This window comes from Lampris incognitus, chromosome 21 (assembly GCF_029633865.1).
Source record: "Lampris incognitus isolate fLamInc1 chromosome 21, fLamInc1.hap2, whole genome shotgun sequence".
In the NCBI taxonomy this organism is placed as follows: Eukaryota; Metazoa; Chordata; class Actinopteri; order Lampriformes; family Lampridae; genus Lampris; species Lampris incognitus.
The window spans coordinates 8,810,514-8,827,326 of record NC_079231.1 but is presented as its reverse complement, the minus strand read 5'-3'; positions in this window follow the sequence as shown (position 1 = coordinate 8,827,326).

The following is a 16,813-nucleotide window of genomic DNA, read 5'->3' as shown; positions in this document are numbered from 1 at the left end:
CGGCACACCCACAGCCAATCCGGTGCAAGCAGCCCTAGTAAAACAAATTCAGATTACCAACGCCCATTCCCAGCAATTACAAGAGGCTTCGGTTGCTGTGCAGGGTCTCCAGTCTCAAGTTCAACCCCTGCAAGCTTCTGTGGAAGCTTTAGCTGTCCAGCAGGCGGCGATGGCGAGTCAGCAGGCAGAGATCATGCAACAACTGCAGACCATTTCAGCAGCTCTTGCCAACCAGCAGCTGAACCAGCCTGTACCGCCAGCAAGTGCGCCCCCTGTGGCCGCCGCTCCAGTAGATCCTCCGGTTCCTGTTTATTTACCCCGTGGAACCATCATTACCAGTCCACGCCCATTTGACGGTAACTTTGAAACTTGCTCTACCTTCATTATGCAGTGTGAGCTTGTTTTCACACACCAGCCCACCGTGTTCTCCAGTGATGCTGTTAAGATCGCTTACGTGACCAACCTGCTCAGTGGTCGAGCAGCGCAGTGGGCTACGTCTTCTTGGTCCATGGGGGCCAGCTACTGTAACTCTTATAGAGACTTTGTCGCAGAGCTACGTAAGGTTTTCCACCATCCGGTAAGCGGTCGGGATTCTGACTCACGACTGAATAACATCCAGCAGGGCGGCGCCAGCGTCACAGATTACTCCGACTTCCGCCTGGCTGCCGCTGAGAGCGGATGGAATGACCAGGCCCTGCGTGCCACTTTTCGTAGAGGATTGAGCGAGGCGGTGAAGGATCAACTTGCTACCCGAGAAGAACCCTCATCTCTGGATGACCTCATTGCTCTCGCTATCCGCATTGATGGACGTATCCGGGAGAGAAAGCGTGAGAAGGCCTTGCGTGGAACTTCCTTCAATCCCAGAACTACCTCTGCGTCAGACCGAACCGCTGTTCCCGTTTCCCCGGCCAATCCCTCCTCTGACTCTTTCGCGACAACGCCACCTGGGGATGTAGAAGAGCGGATGGAGGTAGGACGTGCTAGACTTACTCCTGCTGAACGGGAGAGCCGATTCAAGGCAGGTCTTTGCCTGTACTGTGGTCTTAAGGGGCACCGACTCCGCGACTGTCCCTCACGGCCAAAAGATTAGGCTTACCAGGACCAAGGGAGATCCTAGTAAGCCGCCTTTCCTTCTCCCGTGGGTCCGAATCTCGCGGCCATCTTGTTCCTATTGCTTTAGTCTGGGCGGGCCAGAGACTTTCCCTTGGAGCCCTGATTGATTCCGGAGCAGATGATAGTTTTATGGACCTTGACTTTGCCTCGCAGGCAGACATTCCCCTTGAGTCTCTTGGGACCCCCATTGATGCGTTTGCCTTGGATGACCGGAGATTAGCCTGTATCACACAGCGGACCGTCCCCGTTACTCTCACCATTGCAGGTAACCACACAGAGACAATGCAATTTTACATCATACGTTCCCCGCTTAATCCAGTTATCTTGGGACGCCCCTGGCTCAGACACCATGAACCCCACATCTCTTGGTCCACAGGCACAGTCCTTGGATGGGGCTCTACTTGCCATGCCCAATGCCTTCGTGCAGCTCCTAGTGCTACGGCTTTGAGCTCGCCTACTCCCCTGCCTCCTGATCTCTCCTCCGTGCCCCCTGTGTATCATGACCTTGGTGAGGTATTTAGCAAGACCCGTGCTAAGTCACTCCCGCCTCACCGCCCGTATGATTGCGCCATTGATCTCCGTCCTGGGGCTACTCTTCCCAGTAGCCGCCTCTACAACTTGTCACTCCCTGAGAAGGCGGCTATGGATGAGTACATCACCGAGTCCCTTGCTGCAGGTCTCATCAAGCCCTCGTCTTCCTCTGTTGCTGCAGGGTTCTTTTTTGTGAAGAAGAAGGACGGGGGACTTCGACCTTGTATTGACTACCGGCAACTGAACGCAATCACCATTAAGAACAAGTACCCGCTTCCACTTATGAGTTCGACTTTTGAGCCTCTCTCACAGGCGACCATCTTCACCAAGCTAGACCTGAGGAGCGCTTACCACATCGTGCGAATCAGGGAAGGCGATGAGTGGAAGACCGCCTTCAAAACACCCCGAGGCCACTATGAGTACTTGGTGATGCCGTTCGGACTCACAAACGCACCAGCAGTGTTTCAGGCGTTTATGAACGACGTACTCCGTGACATGTTGGATGTGTTTGTCGTCGTTTACCTGGACGACATCCTCATTTTCTCCCAGTCTCTTGAGGAACACGTCCAGCATGTTCGCAGGGTACTGGAGCGCCTCCTCCAGAACCAACTCTACGTCAAGGCGGAGAAGTGCCTGTTTCACTCCCCCTCTGTGGATTACTTGGGATTCATCGTAGAGAAGGGACGGACCAGAGCAGATCCCCGCAAGGTCCAGACAGTGGTGGACTGGCCGGAACCTACCAACCGTAAGGAGCTGCAGAGTTTTCTAGGGTTCGCAAATTTCTACCGGAGATTCATTCGCAACTACAGCCAGCTGGCAGAACCGCTTACTGCGTTGACCTCCCCAGCCAAACCCTTCATCTGGTCTCCTGCTGCCAGCTCTGCTTTCCAAGTCCTCAAGACAAGGTTCACCTCGGCCCCAGTGCTGCTCCATCCTGACCCCAAGAGACAATTCGTGGTAGAGGTTGATGCCTCGGATTCAGGCGTAGGGGGGGTGCTCTCCCAGCGGTCGGCTGAGGACCAGAAACTCCATCCTTGCGCCTTTTTCTGCCGGCCGAGCAGAATTATGACGTTGGAAACCGGGAGTTACTGGCTGTAGTGGCTGCTCTGGAGGAATGGCGCCACTGGCTCGAGGGCGCTGAGCACCCGTTTCTCATCTGGACGGACCACAAGAACTTGACTCACCTGAGGGCAGCCAAACGTCTCAACAGTCGTCAGGCTCGGTGGGCTGGCTTCCTTAGTCGTTTCAACTATGTTCTGACTTACCGTCCTGGGACACGCAACGTAAAGGCTGACATCCTGTCTCGGCTACACCCGAAGGAAGGCGCGTTTGAAGAGCCTGAACCCATCCTCCCTGCGGCTAGAGTGGTCGGTGTGGTCACTTTTGGTCTTGAGTCGGCTGTTCGCACTGCCCAACGTGCTCAACCCGCTCCGAGTAACGTGCCACCCCATCGCCTCTTCGTCCCAGATGCTGTTCGGTCTCGAGTTCTTCAGTGGGGTCATAGCAGTCGTTTCTCCTGTCACCCAGGCGTTAGTCGTACCCAGTCGTTCATCGCTCGGCGCTTCTGGTGGCCAACTATGCGGGACGATGTCAAGAGCTTTGTAGCGGCCTGCACTGTTTGCGCCCGCAGCAAGGCCTCTCACCAGGCGCCATCTGGTCTGTTGCAGCCACTCCCTATTCCTAGCCGCCCCTGGTCTCACGTGGCTTTGGATTTCGTTTCCGGACTACCACCTTCTCGGGGAAACACTGTGGTTCTCACCGTCATAGACCGTTTCAGCAAGGGCGTCCATCTGATAGCCCTTCCCAAACTTCCTTCGGCTGCTGAGACCGCGGACCTCTTGATGCAACATGTCTTCCGGCTTCATGGCCTGCCATCAGATGTAGTCTCCGATAGAGGTCCTCAGTTCACCTCACAAGTGTGGCGTGCATTTTGTAAAGGCATCCGAGCCACAGTAAGTCTGTCTTCGGGCTACCACCCCCAACCAAATGGTCAGACCGAGAGGGCAAACCAGAGCATGGAGACAGCGTTGCGTTGTGTATGTAACAGCAAGCCCTCCACCTGGAGTGACTACCTACCGTGGGTAGAGTACGCCACCAATTCCCTGGTCAGCTCTGCATCTGGACTTTCTCCATTCGAGGCATCCCTGGGGTATCAACCTCCCCTGTTCGACCCACAGCAGGATGAAGTGGCCGTTCCCTCCGTACAGCTCCACTTGCGACGCTGTCAGCGTGTCTGGAGGACCATCCGGACAGCACTGCTCAAGGCTGGGGAGCGCGCTCGCAGAGGGGCTGACCGGCGACGTACCCCTGCGCCGGAGTACAAGAAGGGACAGAGGGTCTGGCTGTCCACGAAGGACGTTCCCCTCCAGACAACCGACAAGAAACTCTCGCCCCGCTTCATTGGTCCTTTTGAAGTCCAGAAAGTCCTGAGCCCGGCAGCTGTTCGGCTGAAGCTGCCTTCCTCCATGCACATTCATCCTGTCTTCCACGTCTCTCGAGTTAAGCCCGTCTCCAGCAGTCCTCCTATGCCCCCGGTTCCTGAGCCTCCGCCTCCGGAATTTGTAGATGGTCATCCTCAATGGAAGGTCCGCCGGCTGCTTAAAGTCCGGCGCTGCGGCCGCGGGTTCCAGTATCTCGCGGACTGGGCAGGTTATGGACCTGAGGAGCGCAGTTGGATTTCGCGGAGGCTCATTATGGATCCCTCTCTCCTCGCCGACTTCTACCGTGCCCACCCGGGGGCGCCAGGTCAGTCGCCAGGTGGCTCCCGTAGAGGGGGGGGTACTGTTACGTCCCGCCGCTCCACACCCGCTCTGCAGTGTAACCTTGGCCAAGGCTCAACGTCTCCCCGCTCCACACCCGCTCTGCAGTGTAAGCGTACCCGGAGCTCTGCCAACTCCACCTGATGCCTGTTTCCTCGTTACCCCTCCACTCACCTGTTGGCAATCACCTCCCTATATCTGGCTGTGTCACTCTCAGCTTGTTGCCAGTTCGTGCCGTTCCCTGGGAGAGTACTTGTGCTTGTCCTGCTCATCGAAGTTTGCTTACTTACCTGGATCTTCCCTGGAGATTTCTCTGTTGGACCTTCCTCGTTGCTCCCCTTCCCCTGTGCGCTGCTTTCCGTTTACGAAGAGGATTTCTTCACTCCAGCGTTGCTGGGATTTTCCGTTCTCCTTTGGTATCCTCCTGTTTACCCCCCCCCCTCCTGCCTGGATTAAGGGCCGACTCCACTGTTCCCGGATTAAAGGGCGACTCCACGGTTCCCGGCTTAAAGGTGGACTTCGCGTTTCCTGGTGAGAGTGGACTTCCTGAGTTTTCTCTTCAATAAATTAGCCTGTTGGTCCCGCTATATTGTGCCTTCTGTGTTTGTGCTCTTGGGGTCGGGTGCAAACCCTAACACGTACGAACAGAGAAGCATACACCCAGGCGCCGCTTAATTACAAACGTCACAATATCGGATTGTTAGGTGATTTTTCTGTTCTTATTTCAAACTGCTCTGAATGATGGCTGAGTGCGTTTTTTTCTTTTCTTTTTTTTTTGGTTGATGAAAATGTATGAAACAAAGCAAAAAATAAATATTTACAGCGCGTAGGCAATTAAATAGATAACAAAACGGGGAAAGACAGCGCACAGTTTGGGTTTGAATTTCGGGATGATCGTTACATACCCAGGACTAGTGCCGGAACTGGTTTACATGTCACCCTCTCCATGACTTCCCATTTAAAACATCCAACTAGGGCGTCCGGGTAGTGTGGCGGTCTATTCCGTTGCCTACTAACACGGGGATCGGCGGTTCGAATTCCCGTATTACCTCCAGCTTGGTTGGGCGTCCCTACAGACATAATTGGCTGTGTGCAGGTGGGAAGCTGGATGTAGGTATGTGTCCTGGTCGCTGCACTAGCATCTCCTCTGGTCAGTCGGGATGCCTTTTCAGGGGGGAGGCGGAACTGGGGGGGAACAGCATGACCCTCCTACGCGCTATGTCCCCCTGGCGAAACTCCTCACTGTCAGGTGAAAAGAAGAAGCTGGCGACGCCACATGTATTGGAGGAGGCATGTGGTACTGTAGCCCTCCCCGGATCAAGAGGGGGTGGAGCAGCGACCAGGAAGGCTAGGAAGATTGGGGTAATTGGCCAGATACAATTGGGGAGAAAAACAGGGGGGGGGGGGGAAACAAAGATCCAAATAATTTCCAACGACATGGAGCCGTGTGACGACGTCTGCTTGGGCAGAGAATAAAAAGTTCCCAAAGGAATTTTAAACTCGGATTTGGTTTTCCTACACATAATTGCTGCTATTATCTGGAGATACTTACAATGAGAAGCACTTATAAATACTCAAATAATCCAAGATGCTGTATAAAAATGACAAGTTCCAGCGTGCCGTTGAGACTGTGTCCTGCTTATTTTAAGAGACCTTATAGCATCTAATTTCTTTTTTAACATTTCAGACCTTTATCAAGACCAACTTGAATTGAGAGGTACTTTACAAAACACTGCCAACAATATTCTTGCATGTGTTCAATGTGCTGTTGGGTTTCTGGGCCGAGGTCCAAGTTGGGCCTTGTTGCAGCTCTGCAACCTGGAAGTAAGGCTGGGCGATATTGACAGAATCAAATACCAGGACAAGATCAACCTTCGTTCCAACCCTCACCTATGGTCATGAGCTTTGGGTAGTGACCAAGAGAGTGAGATCGTGGATAAAAGTGGCTGAAATGAGTTTCCTCCATAGGGTATCTGGACTCAGCCTTAGAGATAGGGTGAGGAGCTCGGACATCCGGAGGGAGCTCGGAGGAGAGTCCGAGCAGTTGAGGTGGTTCGGACATCTGATTAGGATGCCTCCTGGGTGCCTTCCTTTGGAGGTTGTCCGGGCATGTCCAACTGGGAGGAGACCCCAGGGTAGACTCAGAACTCGCTGGAGGAATTACATGTCCAATCTGGTTTAGGAACACCTTGGAACCCCCCAGGAGGAGCTGGAGGGCGTTGCTGGGGAGAGGGACATCTGGAGTGCCCTATTTAGTTTAATGCCACCCCAACACGACCCCAGAGACACAGCTGATGATGAGATGAGATGAATATCAGGACATGTTTGACACCTCGATATCAACAATGTGACGATACCACGTGGATGACTATTGGTACTTTCCTAAGATATTTACGTACCGGAAAATGTTGACAAATGATCATTATTAATATGGATATGATGACCGAGCAGGTGGAGGCATTCATTGTTCACTTCACTAAAACAGTGGAATGAGGGGGCATCCAGGTACCGTGGTGGTCTATATGTTGCCTACCAACACGGGGATTGCCGGTTCAAATCCCCATGTTACCTCCGGCTTGTTTGGGCATCCCTAAAAACACAATTGGCTAGTGTCTGCAGGTGGGAAGCCGCATCTGGTTATGTGTCCTGGCTGCTGCACTAGCACCTCCTCTGGTCGACTGGGGCGCCTGTTCGGGGGGGAGGAGGAACTAGGGAGAATAGCGTGATCCTCCAACGTGCCATCTCCCCTGGCGAAACTCCTCACTGTCAGGTGAAAAGCAGCTGGCGACTCCACATGTATCAGAGGAGGGATGTGGTAGTCTGCAGCCCTCTCCGGATCGGCAGAGGGGGGTGGAGCAGCGACCGGGACCGCTCACAAGAGTGGGGTAATTGGCCAAGCAAATTTGGAGAGAAAAAGGGAGAAAAATCCCCCCCCTCACCGAAAAGAAAAAAAAGAAAGAAAAGTGGAATGAGTTCAGAAAATGGGCTCACTTTACTGTAATACAGCCTTTAAGGCCAGGGAATGTCAACATTTAAGTTACATCACCAGATTACCAAAACCACAATCCCACAACACATCTAATCTCAGAACATGATAGACTGATATCATAGTGATATCATAGCCCAAAGACAAGAGAGGGAGAAAGCCAAGCAAGCAGAGGTCACAGTGTCAAATATGGGCCTGTCGGGACCTACCGAGGGTTAATACGGGTGCTGTGTTTAGGACGTATGGCATTTGTCATCTCCCACTGGGAGAGGAGAATCTCCCCAGACTCTCCTCTCCACCACACCACCTCTCTCCATCTGACTCTCTCTCTCTCTCTCTCTCTCTCTCTCTCTCTCTCTCTCTCTCTCTCTCTCTCAATCCCTTTCTACTTCCTTTGGGACTTAAAAGGCTTGAAGTACTTTGGTTGTTGACTGTGCATCAAATGGCCTCTCATTCGCCATGCCCCCCCCTCCTCCTCTCCTAAACTTTGCAGCATTAGGAGAAAAATGGCTGAGTGGCGAGGAGTCTGCTGACTCGGTGAAGCCCGCTGAGATAGGCGTGGATTCATCACAGGAAAGGTGCTCACTCTAATTCTATCTGAGGAGGTCCACAGAGCAGCTCTCCAGCTCTGTGGCATCCACATTACCACTCCACTCCATAAAGGCAGGATGGCAAAGAAAAGAACCCTCCTTTTAAAGTGACACGTTGGACATGTTCTTTCTATTTCAAAGGATTGTGGGTCATTTCAGTCCTTAGCTGACAAAGTGGTATGAACACAGCAGAACCATTATCGGTTTTATTGTGAGAGTTTTAACACACCACGACTTGATTTGATTCAGTGGGCTGCTCATTAAAAACATTTTAATTATAACATGAAAACATAAACATTAGATTGCTTTTTTTTGTATCCACCATATTATTCTAACTGCCAAATTACTTACGGTACTTGTGGTATAGACACAGACAGACAGCTAAACAGACATGCATCTATACCATAAATATACTGTGTGTGTGGTCAAAGCTGGATTTAATACTAATCAAGTGATCCGTTTTCGAAAGTAGAAAAGTGTTCATGTGTTTTACATTACCTAACCTCTTTGCTCTGATTTCTTTTAAACTAATTTCTTTCTATGTGATGATCCTCCACTGGTGTATTTGTTCCATCTTTAGTTGTGAGTCTGACCTTTGACCTCTTTTCTATTGGTTCCTTGCTAATGTTGGTGATCTGGGAATTGAAACTCATTCTATTGTTGCTCTCACCGTGAGCCACTCTGAATTAGAGCATCAGGCAAACAGCTTGAATGAATGAGTGAACGTCAAACTATCTCCATTTATTCATCGGTTGGGTTGTTCAGGTTGAAGTGGCTTTCAAGGTTTCACAAACTGTGTAGAATCAGGGTATTAACATTTAGAATTTGTGGCATCTGGGTAGCGTGGCGGTCTATTCTGTTGCCTACCAACACGGGGATCGCCGGTTCAAATCCCCGTGTTACGTCCAGCTTGGTCAGGTGTCCCTACAGACACAATTGACTGTGTCTGCGGGTGGGAAGCCAGATGTGGGTACGTGTCCTAGTCACTGCCCTAGCGCCTCCTCTGGTCGGTCAGGTCGCCTGTTCGGGGGGAGGGGGAACTGGGGGGAGTAGCATGATCCTCCCACGCGCTACATCCCCCTGGTGAAACTCCTCACTGTCAGGTGAAAAGAAGTGGCTGGTGAGTCCACATATATTGGAGGAGGCATGTGGTAGTCTGCAGCCCTCTCCAGATCGGTAGAGGGGGTGGAGCAATGACCGGGACAGCTCAGAAGAGTGGGGTAATTGGCCGGTTACAATTGTGGAGAAAAAAAAAAGGGGGGGGGGGAGAATCCACACCAAACTAAACAAAAAGACAAAAAAAGCAACAATTTGTACAACCCTGAATATGAATACTATTGTTCTGTTTCATGTAGGTATGCTACATTCATTCTCCATCTCCATAAACAGGCCTCTTACTGTCAATAAAAACATGATGTAGTGCCGCATTTTCTCCAAGCACCATTCACGGGAAATGGAAATACGGCAGGAATCAAAAATTGATAATTTGGCATTTGATGTTTACTGTGAGCCTCCCGTGTCCAGAGACAGTTGATAAACAGCGCGTTGTAACAGCAGGAAAAAGGGTGTCAAGCATCTTATGGGAGTTTGCCAAAATAATACCCCATTCAGAGCAGCTAACCATGTGAAAATGCCTCCCTTCGCTGACTCATATTTCACCGACCGAACGAGCAGTTTGCCGTATGGGCCCAGTGATGAATTACACCACAGCACATGCCTTATGGGAAATCTGAACGGTGCGGGATGGAGAGAGGGGGGCGGGGGTGGTGATGGCGGTCTGCAGCGACAAATTGACTTTACTGTCAGTTAGTCCACATTCCTTTCTTCTTCACTGTTCTGTTTATTGATGCCAAGGATTTGTTTTTCTTCAGCTGGTTCTTCTTCTTCAGCGAGATATTCGGAAAGCAGAAAAAAGGTAAAATCCTTCAGGTGGAGGATTCTCCATTCTCCATATTGGAAGCTGTCTGCTGGGGAGTTCACCAAAGTAGCACTGGGCGATATGGACAATATTATCATCGCAATAATCACAAGGAATTTTACAAGATATCAATATCAAATGAATAATTGAGGGTCATCATAATTGAACTGTCTGGTATAATACTCCCGCAAAACTTTCAGACCTAGTTTTGTGAGACATTTTAGGGTTAGTAGATCCTCATTATCTTTAATTTTACACATCAATATTGTGTATCACAATATGACAACACCTGAATTTCATCCCAATGAAATACCATTGAACGACAGTAAACAATATTACTAAATTATTGCTCATCCCTACTCTCATGGCTTGGGAATCTTAAATTACAGCAATATGAAATAAAAACCTCCACTGGTTGTGGTTAACAGCCAGTCAGTCGGAGAGAGCTGGGGGCCACAGAGACAGCCTTACAGTTGGAAGGTCGTCTGCCTCTGAATCCCGGGGTGTTTCTAACGGGAAGTATTGTTGACCCCCTCCCCCCGATCCCTCAGGCCTGAGCATCACCATGATGGTCTGAGTCCCACCTCCAGACAGCAGGTTCTTCTGTTGCCGTGGGCAACAAACCTACAACCTCCTCTCAGAGAGCGCACAGATGTAATGATAGACGAGCCCAGGTGTGAGCGCAAAGAGCACAGAGACCGCCCTGCAACCCGAGGACCCACCTGCCCTGCCCGGGGGGAAGGGGTGAAACAGAATATTCCCATGAGGATCGATAAAGTATCACTTTTCATAATGAGAAAGGTGGGAAGACGGGGAGAAAACGGGAGAAGGCAAGGCAGGGAGAGCAAATGCTTGTTGTGCTCACTAAATAAAAACCATTTGTACGTGGCAATCATCTCTGAATTTATTTTGTCAGCAAAACAAGTTGATGTTAAGTAAGCACAGTCAAACACACTGCCTTCAGTTTGTACAGTAAATTCTGCTGAGTGATAAGCACGAAACGGTCCAGACCCACGGCGCACTTGTAGGTGCAGCGAGGACGAGTTCAATGTGAAATGGGGCAACAGTACACGCCCCTCTCAGGTCGTCGAATAGCCCATGGTAGCAGTTGCAATGGCGCACGCATCCAACAAAATATCCCTACTACTGACTCAAGTCGAAAACTAGATATACTACGGTTGCACTAAACTCTGTTTAGCACTGTTTTATTCCTTATTCAAACATGATTCCCCCCCCCACACACACACACACACAATCTTACAGGGCCTTCAATGCTGAAGGATTACCGGGCAGGAGATCTACCTCCTTCAATCCGAATTTACCTCTGAATAAATCCAGAGTTTAGGAGCACATTAGCAGACGTAATCCACCCCTGATTTGCACACGTTAGAGGGAGATTACCGACCACATTCATTTGTCAACGATATACCAGAGTAGGTGGCCAACAAAATCCCAAGCAAAAGGGAGCCACACAGGCCTGGCGAGGCTGTTTTGGGAGGCTGTACAACACGGATGGTCTCCGCTTCTCGTTGTCTGTCAGATTTATTGATACTCCTCAGTGGGGAGCTTTGTCTTTGGCCAGACTGCTGAGAGTGTGGCAGCCAGGAGGGAGAAAAGAACAAGAGGAGGACAGGAAGGGGGAGAGAGAGGGAGAGAGAGGGAGACAGAGAGAGAAAGAGAGAGAGAGAGAGAGAGAGAGAGAGAGAGAGAGAGAGAGAGAGAGAGAGAGAGAGAGGGAGGTTGATTTCTGCTGACGGGGCATATCTTGTGCTAACATTCTGGCATACGAGCGTTATGCGATAGTATCGCTGCCAAGAAAAGTCTCAACTCTTCAGCCGCTGGAAGACAGAAAATTTCTTCTCTAGACGGCCTCATGTTCAGCTCAAGGCTGTCAAAAGGAAGCTTTTCTCTCTCTCTCTCGTCACCTTTTTTTTTTTTACTTTAGGTAAGCTCAAATAATTACCGCTGAGGCATTAACAATAATTACAAAATGCTGTGTCACGGTTATGTAGGTAATAGTATCTACTGCTCTGTTGGCGGCGATAACATAGGTGAGACTAATTGAAGAAAACATCTGATAGAAATCTGAGAGCACCGTCATGGTGTGGAAAAAAAATACAAAGATATTTTGATCAAGGGCCAGACTGCTGCTGGGTGGAAATATTAACACACGCGTGTGCTCATATTATATATATATATATATATGTGTGGGTTTTTTTTTCCTGCTTTTACCCTGAACATATGTGTAGTGTCAGTGAAGCTGGCAGTGATGTTGACTAATCCTCTGTCCAGTGAGAAAGCTAACATATGGACATCCAGCACAGTGGAATGTTTATCCTGCTGATGTCTCATCTCTCTTCAGGCAAAGCAGCATGAAATTTGCTTAATTATCAATTGTAATCGACAAAACATCACACGGTATTGTTTATTGTAATCCCATTCTCTCGATTTTAATTTCCTTGACTCTTTTCCTGGTAGCATGTTTAGAAAAGATTGGACATGGTGACTTCCTGCAGACTCCCCAAACACCCACCCCCACCCCCGAATCTCCAGCAGCGCTTCCGCAGACGCGGGCGAAGACCCGCCGCATAATTAGCGAAATACGGTCCTAATGCTCATCCTCCTTGAGAGTTTGACCCTATTTGTTTGTGCCGAGGTAATTTCATTACGCCGTGCAATTCCCAGGAGTTACCGCGAGTTAACGCTAAACGGCCACCAGAGAGGGGATAAGTATTTGGCAAGGCGTCGGCAAAGAGCGAGTGAGCAAGAGAGAGAGGGAGAGAGGGCAAGAAGTAAAGCACAGTAACACTTTTTTCATATTGACAAATTCCATTTGCCACAAATGCTGCTGTTTGTGTTTTATTTTATTCATGATAATGCCCAGGCATGGATGGATGGGGCACCATTCATGCACACCACCTATATGGCCCGACAGCTCTCGCCGTACGTCTGTTATTGTACAACAAACTCACTCGTCAATCTCTGGTGTGCGATGAAAGTTAATGTGCTCTCCTATGTCAGCACCGCTCATCTTTTTTTAAACTCAAAACCTCCAAAAATGAAGCAACGAGGACTCATGATGACCCCATTTTCAGTAAATACACCCAGGGTGGCGGTTAACTTTGACCCCAAATTACTTATTCTTTTAGGCTATTTTAAAGCTAGAGTGTTGGACTTTTACATATCAATTAATATCCATGACATTTCAAGTCGTCACATGATGATTAAGCCCATCACCGCCAGATAAAGCTCTCTGTAATTTGTAGTATGCTGTAGTTTTAAATCTGGTGTCTGTGGCGACATTCCCACGCTGCATTCCTGCACTGGCACGCTGGAAGTGATGTGTAGTGATGCGTTTTACATCAACCAGCAATGATAGCTTTGCCAGAGCTGAACTTCCGTGTGACGAAAGCATTCGCATACCTCCGATTGGCTTGCTTTCAGGGCTTTCTGCCAGAAAGCTTCTGGGCTTAGAAGCTATGGCGGAAAAACATAAGAATCGTCCTAGAAAGTTTCTGATACTTCAGAGAAAAAAGAAACTGTGTGTTCAGAAAAAGGAATCAAGTAAAGAAAAAAGTGATTGACAGCAAGGACAAACACGGATAACCATTGGTGTAGCTTTTTCTCGGTGCGCTGAAAGACGAGAAGTAATTACTTTCCCTGCCAGAAGAGGGAGACAAAACTTCCAAACTGCAGGTTTAATTTAATTTAAATATTCAAGGGAAAGTCCTGATTCTGATCACGTTCTATCAAAGCTCATTTCAGACGGTTTTTTTTTTGTGTTGAAATCTAGAGATGGTATTGCCTAATAGTTCATGTCTTATCAGTTGGGTGATTTCTATGCACTGTTGTAAGACAAAGGACATTCAGATGAGGATTTCTGCAGTGAAGAACATAAATTCTACATCGGCTTAATCCTCTGCACGGTGTCATCATGGAAATATCTTCAGCTCATCAGCTGGAAATACGGCACATGGTAAGCATGTGCATGCATCCAAATGAGAAAGGAAACACGTGCATGTTTTTGTATATACATGCATTTGTGCATGCACGCAGGTTAACTGGAATGGGTGTCTGTGCATATATGCATTACTAAAAAGTGTATGGGCAAACGTCTGTGTGCATTTGAGCGCGATTGTGCGCGTACCTCCGTGTGTGCATCCATGCACATGCGGACGTTGGCGTTTGCGTGCGCATGTGTGGGTAGCGCACACAAAATATTGAGGTTGGAAAGATTGTGATGTCAACGAATGGGGGAAGAAATGGGAACCACATTTGAAGCCCTGGCATCGAGGCTGGCGCTCAGAGAGTCCAGATGAGCCCACGACACGAAGACCAACATCGCGTGTGACAGGGTGCATCCTGGGATAGCTCTTTATCCCCCCTGCGCCCAGAACGGCAATCGAGGGATGTACGTCCCATCTGAGGAGCCGTGGAGTCAGCGCAGGTTGTACCTATTAGGGCAGCTTAGTAACTCAAGAAGGAGCAATTTAAAAGTGAGGGAGGGAGAGTGGAGGGGAGGGGAGGTGGAATAAAGCAAAACTAATGCCCTAACTCCGAGGGCTCCCAAAAGACAGCTTTGAGGATTGGGATAGATGACAGAGGAGCTCGTCATCACAGAGGTGGGTAGGAGCCCCGGTAATGAGAGGACTCGCTCCGTGCCAGACATTATCACAGAGAAGAAGAGGAGGCCTCCATTTTGTCTGCTGATCTCCAACGGAGGGGCGGCACTTGCGCAGAAAAAAAGCCAACGCAGATGGATTTTTATACAGGAGACATGCAGACACGAGGAAACATGATATTTGACAATGCAGGAATCCATTTTTCTATTCAGCTAAAACATCAGCGGTTGTTCAGCTCATGTGGACATGAGGATTTTTTGTGACAGTTGTAATAAAAGAGATTTTCTTTTGCCTTGAGACGTGGGATAGAGGTATAATGGATGACAGGAGAAAATGCACCAACCTACTGTCTTTTCCACCCGTTTCATTTCAATCTTTTGTGGCTGGCAGTGGAGGAAAGAAACCAGGAAACCGTATACTATCACTTAAATGGTTAAGTATTTTATGAGTAAAATGCTTCCAAATGTCTTTCAGAAACCTTCCAGACCACACCAAAGACGAAATGAGGTAATATTACATTTCTTAAAAGTCCCTGGTATCATACCCGGATTGTGTTGTAATTACATCAGAAAACTCGTCCATGGGTCTGTCTCCGTCTTACATGTCAGGCTATTTGACTTGGCAAAAGCTGTGGTCCATGCAGGAGAAGAAACATCTTGACTTTTTCTCTTCTGACAGTTAGTATGTGTACAGCAGAGAGGACCACAAGCACAGACGTCCTGCCAACAAGTCAATTTTCAAAAATGTCTATTTATTCAGGCCAAAGATGTGGAGAGTGTAGCAGTATACAGCAAAGCACACATTCACACCTGGGAAATGTTCCCCACCCCTTCTACCTTCTGCATCCAGCACTGGACACACGAAGTAAAGCAATGGTACATTATAAAAGTAGAAAGCAGAACGGAGGGGTGTCCGGGTGGCATGGCGGTCTATTGCGTTGCCCACCAACATGGAGATCACCGGATCGAATCCCCGTGTTACCTCCAGCTTGGTTGGGCGTCCCTACAGACAACTGGCCGTGACTTCGGGTGGGAAGCCAGATGTGGGTATGTGTCCTGGTCGCTGCACTACTGCCTCCTCTGGTCGGTCAGTGCACCTGTTCGGGGAGGGGGGGAAGCTGGGGGGAATAGTGTGATCCTCCCACGTGCTACGTCCCCCTGGCGAAACTCCTCACTGTCAGGTGAAAAGAAGTGGCTGGCAACTCCACATGTATCGGAGGAGGCATGTGGTAGTCTGCAGCCCTCCCCGGATCAGCAGAGGAGGTGGAGCAGCGACCTGGACGGCTCGAAAGAGTGGGGTAATTGGCTGGATACAATTGGGGAAAAAAAGGGCCCCCTCCCCCAAAAAAGACAGAAGAACAGACAAACAGAAACGACAGCAATACTTTGGAGGTTTCCGAGGACTGCAGTAGAAAAGCACCGGTTTAAGGGGAAAGAGTCAGAGTCTGAAAGGTGGCAGTTTGAATCCAAAAAGTACAGTAAATGACAGACTGACTTTGCTCAACATACGTTTGAGCAAGGCACCTGTTTTTTTTACTCTTCTGACCTGCCCAGTGGCTGACTATGGTTAGACTGGGCAGATTTCGCTGGGAAATATGAATGCTTGTGTACTGCTAAGCACATGATGCAGGGCAGACATGGTCAGCCAGCCAATCCCCAAATGAATACAGTCCAGCCAAATGTACACAAGATACAACCTTCATTCCCCAGCTTCTGAGATCAAGATGCCCACATGCAAGGCACACAACCCCCACCTCTGGTTCCAGTGGCCAACATTGAAATAAGTTGTTCAGGTATTTTTATGCAAAAATAGAAAGAAAAAAAAACAGCAAAGGGAATGGGAAATGTGCCTCCACTCTGCGGATTTTCTCAAATATACAACAAAGGCATCAAGCGCCTCTAATTCCCTCTCACGTTTGAAGTCACTTTCAGGCTGCCTTTCCTGCAATGGACACTCACTGCAGCTGCAACACATTCCGATAAATAAACCTTTAAAAATTCTTATTGATTCAGATTCCCTCTACCCCCATCTCCTTGGCACCGTAATCTACTGCAGATTAAGAAGGACAATCATGAAACAGGCACTCCCTGTAAGTAATCCCCCTCCTCTGTACAAGGAGGAAAAAAAAAAAAAAAACTATCTGCCGCAAAGCTTTTTCGCTTCTAGTTATGTCAGGCTGTATTTTAAACACTGCTAATCATATACCTTTGTGGACACTTAATTAAAATTACAAAACCAATTTTAATCGGCGGTCCAATTAATATGCAAATGGATGCAAATGTAGTGAAACAAGG